The sequence below is a fragment of the Mixophyes fleayi genome, chromosome 3 (assembly GCF_038048845.1).
Source record: "Mixophyes fleayi isolate aMixFle1 chromosome 3, aMixFle1.hap1, whole genome shotgun sequence".
In the NCBI taxonomy this organism is placed as follows: Eukaryota; Metazoa; Chordata; class Amphibia; order Anura; family Limnodynastidae; genus Mixophyes; species Mixophyes fleayi.
In genome coordinates, this window is record NC_134404.1 from 310,118,059 (window position 1) to 310,128,398 (window position 10,340).

Here is a 10,340-nt window from a genome sequence, read left to right on the forward strand (position 1 = left end):
AGAGGAGTGGGTCACCACAATATCTTAAAAACCCTGAACTTTTATGATTCGCACCAATAATTGTACCTGGACTGCGTAGAGGAGTGGGTCACCACAATATATTAAAAACCCTGAACTTTTATGATTCGCACCAATAATTGTACCTGGACTGCGTAGAGGAGTGGGTCACCACAATATATTAAAAACCCTGAACTTTTATGATTCGCACCAATAATTGTACCTGGACTGCGTAGAGGAGTGGGCACTGGGCACCACAATAAAATATATAAAAAACCTTCAACAGATCTGCATTACACTACACATACGGCTGCTCCTCCATCCTCTCCATCATATACATGTTGGAGTTTTAGCGTGTGACAACCTCTTGTTTTTGATAATGTCAGTGCATTTTGAATATTTTTCAATTTGCCCCACACCACTGAATGTACTTTATCTATGATACGCAATACGCATCTATCTATCTTGACTGCGTAGTGTGGTGGCCCCGGTACACAATTTGGTACCGAGGCCACAATATAATTAAAAAACCCTCCACGTGTCTGAATTCCACCAAACAAGTATCTGGACTGCATAGTGGGGTGGCCCCGGTACCCAATTTGATACCGGGGCCACAATACCTCCTCCAAACATGGTACAGACAATTCGTCATTGAGATCCCAGACAGACAGGGTCAAAGTGTTATTGTTTGACTTTGTAAACCCAAAAAACTGTCCCTGTTGCACATAGTCGTGCAATGAAGACTGACTTTTTCATTTAAAGGCACGATCTTTCAAGTGTAGTGTTTGTAAGTCTAAGTCATATTATACTTTTGGTAAAATTGGTTTATTTTGTTCCTCTTTATGGTAATTAGTAATAGAATTAAAGTATGAAATAGAATTAAAGTATGAAATAGAATTAAAGTATGAAATAGAATTAAAGTATGAAATAGAATTAAAGTATGAAATAGAGTGGTATAGAGTTGTAGTGTGGTATAGATAGAGTGGTCCACACAATATAATAATAAAACCCTCAACTGGTCTGAATTCCACCAAACAAGTATCTGGACTGCGTAGTGTGGTGGCCCCGGTACACAATTTGGTACCGAGGCCACAATGTAATTAAAAAATTGGGCATCAACTGTCACCGTTGTTTAATATCTGATACACCTAAATATGGACTGCACAGTGGAGTGGCCCCGGTAGTAAATTTGGTGCCGGGGCCACAATACCTCCTCCAACTTCCAAGTGTAGTGTTTATAAAGACAGACAGCGTCGAAGTGTTATTAGTTGACTTTCTTAACCCTAAAATTGTCCCTGTTGCAAATATTCGTGCAATGGACAGTTACTTTTTTATTGAAAGACTCAAGCTTTCAAGTGTAGTGTTTATAAAATATAAACAACAATACAGTAGTTTTAGAGCACGTCAATACCTCTTGTTTTAAATTATGACACGGCATTTTACTTTTGGTTTAATTTCTTGTATTTTTTTAAATTTGGTTTTACTTTTTGAACATGGCAAACGACTGTTGATTGGTCATATAATGCCAAAAAAAAAGGTCCAAGATGGAATTGTCCTTGGGCCCTCACACCCACCCTTATGTTGTTGAAATAGGACATGCACACTTTAACAAACCAATCATTTCAGCGACAGGGCCTACCAAACAACTTTGGCTGAAATGATTGGTTTGTTTGGGCCCCCACACCAAAAAAGCTATTCATCTCTCCCTGTACAGACTAAACAGGCTCTACTGAGGCAAGATGTCGTCCTCATCCTCAACCTCTGATTCCTCTCCCCCTACAGTGTGTACTTCCTCCTCATCACACATTATCAATTCGTCCCCGCTGGACTCCACAACCACAGGTCCCTCTGTAGTATCTGGAGGGCAGTGCTGTACTTCATTGAGGAATTGATTATTCATTTTTATAAACATCATTTTTTCAACGTTGTGAGGAAGCAACCTCCTTCGCCGCTCACTGACCAGGTTCCCCGCTGCACTAAAAACTCTTTCCGAGTACACACTGGAGGGGGGACAACTCAGGTAAAATAGAGCCAGTTTGTACAGGGGCTTCCAAACTGCCTTTTTTTCCTGCCAGTAACAATATGGACTGTCTGACATGTCTACTTGGATGGTGTCAGCAAAGTAATCATCCACAATTTTTTCTATTGTGACAGCATCCAATGCAGCGAGAGTAGACATGTCTGCAATGGTTGGCAGGTCCTTCAGTCCGGACCAGATGTTATCAGCATCCCCGCCAGTGCCTCTTTTGGGAAAACTGAGCTTTTTCCTCGCAGCCATAGATGTGGAAGAAAATGAGGGTGGAGCTGTTGGCATGTCACGGTCCTCTTCAGAGGACAATCTCCTGACCAGCAGGTCTTTGCACCGCTGTAGACTTGTGTCCGCCGGAAACAGAGACACAACATACGCTTTAAACCGAGGATCGAGCACGGTGGCCAGAATGTATTCCTCTGACTTTAAAAGAGTGACCACCCTCGGATCCTGGCAAAGCGTACGAAGGGCTACATCCACAAGAGCTACATGCTTGGTGTAATCGCAATGGCTTACCAGCTCCTCCCTCACTTTCTCCAGCTGCTTCTGCAACAGCCTGATCAGGGGAATGACCTGACTCAAGCTGGCAGTGTCGGAACTGACTTCTCGTGTGGCAAGTTCAAATGGCTGCAGAACCTTGCACAACACGGAAATCAGTCTCCACTGCGCTTGACTGAGGCGCATCCCCACTCCTTTGCCTATGTCGTAGGTGGCTGTGTAGGCCTGAATGGCCTTTTGCTGCTCCTCCATCCTCTGCAGCATATAGAGGGTGGAGTTCCAGCGCGTCACAACTTCTTGTTTGAGGTGATGGCAGGGCAGGTTCATGCTTTTTTGATGTGCCTCTAGTCTGCGGTAGGCACTGGCTGAATGCCGAAAGTGTCCAGCAATTTTGCGCGCCACCGCAAGCATCTCCTGCACACCCCTGTCACTCTTGAGGTAATGCTGCACCACCAAATTAATGGTGTGGGCAAAACATGGGACGTGCTGGAAATTGCCCATATTTAATGCCCGCACAATGTTACTGGCATTGTCTGACACCACAAATCCCCATGAGAGTCTAAGTGGGGTAAGCCACTGGGAGATAATTTCCCTCATTTTCTCTAATATGTTGTCAGCGTTGTGCCTCTTATTAAAGCCTGTAATGCACAATGTTGCCTGCCTTTGCATGAGCAGCCATTTTGTAGATGCTGCTACTGATGCAGCTGTTGCTGTTGCTGCGGAAGGGGATGCATCTACCCAGTGGGCTGTCACAGTCATATAGTCCTTCGTTTGCCCAGAACCACTTGTCCACATGTCCGTGGTTAAGTGGACAGTGGGTACAACCGCATTTTTAAGAGCACTGAGGACACTTGATCGTACTTCTCTGTACATTTTTGGTATCGCCTGCCTAGTGAAGTGGAATCTCGAGGGGATTTGGTACCGGGGACACAATACCTCCATCAACCCTCTAAATCCCACTCCACTGATGGCGGACACCGGGCGCACGTCTAACACCAACATTGCAGTTACAGCCGCAGTTATACGCTTTGCAATAGGGTGACTACTATCGTATTTTGTGGTCATGGCAAACGACTGTTGGACGGTCAATTGTTTTGTGAAAGACTTAGCGGTCTTACGACTTCCCCTCTGGGAAGATGACCGACTAACAGCAGCAACAGCAGCAGTGGCAGTAGTAGGCGTACCGCTGCAGGATTCCTCGGATGAATCCCGTATTGAGGAGGACTCAGTCTGGCTGGTGACTTGGGCTGCAGGACTGAATCTGATGGAGATTGTGGAGGAAGTTGACGAGGAGGGTGTTGCTGGTGTGTATCCAACTGGACCACGGGATTTAGGTGTCCCTGTACCGATGAGGGTCCTAGCCCCAGTTCCTGAACTAACCACTGAACTATGAAGGTTATTCAGGTGACGTATAAGGGAGGATGTTCCTACGTGGGCAAGATCCTTACCCCTGCTTATTTGAGCTTTACATAAGCTACATATGGCCATACATTGGTTGTCTGGATTTGGATAAAAATAACTCCAGACCGAAGAGGTGCATTTTTTGGTCTTCTGACCAGGCATGACGATGGGCCTTTTCATCCCATGGACATCAGCTGTTTCCCCCCCTGGTGCCTCATTTACAATAACCACATCACCATCCTCATCATCAAGTTCCTCCACAGCGCCAGCTACATCATCAATAGCCTCCTCCCGAGCCACCTCTTCCCGTACAGTGATGGGAAGGTCAGGCTTGACAACCACCAACACCCTTGGACTCGCCTTGGGGATTTGTGATAATTTCTCTTTAGAAGGCAGAGTTGTTTGCTGTTTTGTTGCTGACAGCATAACTCTCTTCAATTTTTTGTAGGGGGGGGGAGGAGGAGGAGGGCTAAGATCCGTGGGTGAAGCTGAACCACTAGTCATGAACACGGGCCAGGGCCTAAGCCGTTCCTTGCCACTCCGTGTCGTAAATGGCATATTGGCAACTTTACGTTTCTCCTCAGATGATTTAAAGTTTCTCTTTTTGCTACATTTTCTTAACTTGGGCTTTTTGGATTTTACATGCCCGGTACTACGAGATTGGGCATCGGGCTTGGAAGACGACGTTGATGGCATTTCATCGTCTATGTCATGACTAGTGGCAGCAGCTTCAGCATTAGGAGGAAGTGGGTCTTGATCTTTCCCTACTTTATCCTCCAAATTTTTGGTCTCCATTATATGTAGCACAAGATACTGCAGAATGTGTGAACTTGGTAATATTGCAGTACCAATGGACTTATACTGCTGTATTGTTTTTGCAAATTTGGTTATAATTATTATATATATTTTTTTTTTTTTAAATTTTTTTATTTTTTTTTACTTTTTCTTAATTTTTAAAAAACTTGGGAATAATGGGGAAATAACTATGCCCTTAGAAGCACAGAGCACAGGACACAGCACCACTGGACTGAACAGGACACGGCACAGGACCCAGCAGCACTACGGAACTCAGCAGGACAGAGCACAGGACACAGCACCACTGGACTGATACTGCAGAATGTGTGAACTTGGTAATATTGCAGTACCAATGGACTTATACTGCTGGATTGGTTTTGCAAATTTGGTTATAATTATTATATTTATTTATTTTTTTTTTACTTTTTTATTTTTTTTTACTTTTTTTTATTTTTTAAAAACTTGGGAATAATGGGGAAATAACTATGCCCTTAGAAGCACAGAGCACAGGACACAGCACCACTGGACTGAACAGGACACAGCACAGGACCCAGCAGCACCACTGACCTCAGAAGGACAGAGCACAGCACACAGCACCACTGGACTGATACTGCAGAACACAGCACAGCACAGCACAGCACAGCACAGAACTAAACAGCACAGAACTAAACAGCACAGAACTAAACAGCACAGAACTAAACAGCACAGAACTAAACAGCACAGAGGACCACCTAACACACCCTCCCTCTACCCTGATCAATGCCCGAGTGAAGATGGCGGCGACTAGCGGGGAATTTATAGGATCCGAGTATCGCGAGATCCTACAACGGGATTATGAGTCAGAGCCTCAGTTTCACTTTTGAATTTGGCGCCAATACCCGGATCTGTCTCGGATCCGACTCGGATCCGCAACGTTCGGGTGGGCTCGGATTTCATAAATCCGAGTGCGCTCATCCCTAATTAAGACCTAATAGTGCATGCAGTGACCACACACACTGACAAATGGTGAACGCTGTGAATTGTTGTCATCAGCCAATCAAATCGATCTCTCACACACACAGCAATTGGGGGTGAATCGAGCATTAAAGGACTAAATTGCCAATCAGAAACATAGTATGTATAGCCAGCTTTAAGTTAAAATTATTTATTGAAAATTCGTAGTGAAAAAACAGGCAAACACATGCTATTAATAAATAGGGTATACATTATTTTACCAGAATAATTAGCTTCTCTCTTCTAATCTAACCAAACTAAAAGTAAATACCTTACTCGCTTTGTATAAAAAGTGATTAGAAAAGGTATTTCCTACTTCAGTAGACTGTTCTTTGCGAAGCTGTGTCACATCAGAGACTCTACAGAGATAAGGAATATGCAATAGATAAGTTGTAAGATCTGGTAGTAAAACATGTTTGTTGAACATAAACAGACATCTGACACAAAAGAAGAACAACAGGAAATTAAAATCCACCCAAATCTCTGCTTAATGTATATACCAAGTTAGTTTTGATACATCCTTTTCTAAGGACATCATTACACGTCAGATGCTGAAATAACAGCGCAACTGCAGAGATGAGATACGAAGTGAAACAAAATCATGCAGAAGTTGCAATGCCCTCTGCCATTATTATTTATTACGTTTTATAGATAGTGCATACATATTACACAGCGCTTTACAGAGAATCTTTAATAATTCAGTCTCTGCCCCCAGACACACACACACCCTGGTTAAGATTGTCAGAAGCCAATTAACCTACCAGTATGTCTTTGGAGGGAAACCACACAGTACAAACTCCACACTACCATTAATTTAAAAGTTCATCCCCCCATACCTAGTTACAAATGTCTTAGAAGCGATTTATACTACAACTGACTATATTACATACTTGCCAACTCTCCCGGAATGTCCGGGAGACTCCTGCATTTTGCGAGAGTCTCACGGACTGCCAGGAGAGTGTGGCAATCTCCCGGATCTGCCCACTTCACAAGGAAGTGCCCACTTCCTAGTGAAGTAGGCAAAATTAGGTCCCAAACGCCGCGATTCCCGGTGAATCACAGCGCTTGGCCTAGGGTCCAAAATAATACGCATTTTGGAGGCCCGTCCCCCATCACGCCCACCTCCCCCGCAGGCTCCCGGATATCGTCATTCCAAGGTTGGTAAGCATGCTATATTACACCTCTTAGCTGTGTTTAAGGTCAAGTCATGAAATTAGTCTTTCCTATTTGGTTTGCCCATCAAAAATATTGTATTGAAAGAGAGTGAGCTCTTGTGTTTTGCAAACAAACCCAAATATGTGATTTGTACACAAAACAGGCAGTAATAAAGCAGGTTTTCCTCCAGATTTTAAAATTGTGACATTAATTCTAGTTCGTACTAGAAAATGCTTTTGCTGTTTGCAGGCAGGTATCAAGAGATAAAGTGCTTTGTCAGCTTTTTTCACTTTCCTATCATTTAAGCCTGTCTGGAAAATACAGCTGAAAGTAATAAAGATAGTAGTCAGGGTAAAGCTAGATAGGAAGTAACCCTGACACACTTAACTATTAATAAGTTAGTTTAGGCCACCACAGACTCTGTAGACCCCTGTGTGAAATCTACAAACCAACATTAGTCTCGTGAGCTTGCAGCAAACCAGCTTCTTCGGTGCTGGGTCCAGAGATGACACTGGTTTCTGACTCAACCAATTATTTTAAATTTTGAATTAAAGGTGGGCTCTGGCTAATTGAAGTGCCAGGGAACACCCTGGTGGGGTTCACTAACCCCCACTCATTCTTTTCAGTGAGCGAGCACAACCAACAAACAGAAACTTCCCTTCCAGGCTCTCCCTCCATTCCAGAATTCAGTTCAAACTCTTCAACCTCACTTACAAAGCCCTCTCCAATACATGTCCCCCATACGTCTCTGATCTCATCTAAAGGTACGCCCTCATCGAGCCACTCCGCTCTGCCTCTCTTCACCTCTGATCACCTCCTCCCACCCCCACCTCCATGACTTACCCCCCACCACCATTGGAACTCCTTACCCTGTCTCACACCAAACCTACAATCCTTCAAACACTCCCTCAAAACTCACCTGTTCATGCTCCCCTATCCAACCTCTTCTTGTGCACTACCTCTTCTTACAGAGGTCCTGTTGGTTATTGGATTTGTGCTGTTTCAGCAATGCATAATCAAGCCTGCTGCATTCCCCAAATGATAACAGATTTCATCTGCTGCCTAGCCTTTAAAACTCTGGCTCTCCCTGCAATCATGACCATTGGTGAGCTTATGCTGTCACACATATACGATTGCTGTGATTTGTCCTTAGTTCCTGGTATCCTGATCATGCTAATCTGAGCTCCTGCCACTCTGCTACCCGACTGCTATACTGCTACCAGTGTGCAATCACAAATTGCTAACACCCTGCAGTGTTCAATTGTGAATTCCTGAGTTCCTGGCATTCTGCTGTGTGCAATCCCGAATTCCTGACAAACTGATACCCGAGTGTAATCCTGAGTTGCTACCGGTATGCTATCCTGAGTTCCTACCGGTATGCTATCCTGAGTTCCTGCTACCAGAGTGCAATCCCAAGTTCCTAGAAGCCTGCTACCAGTTTGCAATTGTGAGTTCCTGATACTTTAATACCAATGTACAATCCTGAGTTCCTGACACTCTGCTACCCATGTGCAATCATGAGTTCCTAACACCTTGCGGAGGGTGAGGGGCCCTCTGGCATAGTGGTGTATCCACCATGGGGGCCCCTGAGTCAGTGGCCTGCACCTTGGCATTTAGATCAATTACTTCTTGGTGGCTCAGCTCCCTGTAAGCATAGGGCAGGATACCTAGACTGACAGACATGGAGAACATCCAGTCAGGTCAGGGTGCTGATTCGATACTCCTCCGTGATGATCCGACTAGCTTCCTTTCAGTTCCTATACTCAACTCTGTTAATCTGTGCCGTTCCTCTGGGGGAGTTATATGAGGTCTCTTAATTAAATGTGGGGGCTAGTAATGTAATGTGGAGTTTATGGGGACACTGTATTAGATGTGGAAGCTAATAATTTAATGACAGCTGACCATGCCCCTTACAAATGCTGACGAAGTCCCTAAGCAGCAGCACGGCTATTTTGGAGACCCCTACCATTGGTTTCCACAGTGGGCCCTTCATGACCCAGGCTGATACTAATTGAAAGCAGTGATTTCTGTAATTAGGTTTTCATGTGTGATAACTAGCTTACCTTGTTATTAAACCAATTCAAGGTTACCAGGAGGAATCAAATCAAGTCTAGGGTCAACTTATTATAAACTTTCAACAGGAAATACTATTCCTGTCACAGTTGAGTGTTTCAGCTGTGAGGTTGCTTCATACTTAGAGCTTGCACTATATCTAACTTATAGTGTACTGTCTGTGGTGGTGGTAGTCAGCCTCTACCCAGAGCCTTCCACCTATAGTAGCATTTCTGCCTCACAATACAGGATGCTATCTGCGTGGCGTTTCAATGTCCTCTCATTTTAGTGAGGTGCCCTCCAACAATCCAATGAATCCTGCTAGGTTAACTGACTTCTAGCTAAATTGGCCCTGGCGTTGATGCATAGGAAAATTAGACTGCAAACTACATTGGTACAGGGACTGATGTGTCTGAATAACAATGCTCTAATTGTATCTGAATATGTTGACTCTATATAAAGAATGACTATGATTATTACACAGCTTGATTGACCATTAATGTCTCCTGCGTACTTTAAAGCCAAAGAGACCGAACCTATACATGCAGTCACTCAGCTGGCGAGATGACCTGACGTAAGATAATTGTTTGCTTAAACAGGGTAAACCGGATCTTGTAAGGTTCAGTTTGCAGAATATTCATGATATTGGGACAACACTTCTGTTTTCATTGAATCGATTCACAAATGTATTTCTCTTTCGTACAGAAAAGGGTGTTTAGACATAACCAGGATGTCTGAAATACATGTGAAGTTTGTAAAAATTAATGTTAACAGGACATCCCTGCCCACGATTACACATAAACTGCTGATCAAAGCTGTAAGAATCACATTTGTTTTCATTATGCAGATGTCTCTGTCTACGTAGACTGTAATACTACGAGGAGGCCCCCTTATCTCTAAGCCTGGCTGTTAATAATAAGTCTTCTTTTATTGCTGTGTTTTCCCCTACTGTACTGGGGTTACATACATACATATTAGTCAATGGGGCGTATTCAATTGTTAAAAAGTCCCGCGGCGTTAAAACTATTACAGTTAATACGGTAAAATCTAGCTGGATTTCAGCTCGCGCCTCGGGGAGCTGCGAGCTGAAATCCAGCGAGTAAATTACCGTATTAACTGTTTTCCGTAATAACGGTAATCGTTCGCGGACCGCGGGATTTTCGGCGTTTCCACCGACAATTGAATACGCCCCATTGAATCCTTATTCATAAACCTATGTTCTAAACAAGCGCAGTGGTCTTGTAATATGATTAGCATACGGATTTTACAAGCAAATAGATTGAAGTTTGAAACTAGTTTATTGTTCTAACGTTACAGGAATAAACCAGCAAGTTTTCCTGGCTATAGCTCTATAACTTTTCATTGTTGAGGTCAAGCAAATATTGTAAAAAAGGAGGAAAAAGTCAACATGATTGTTTCT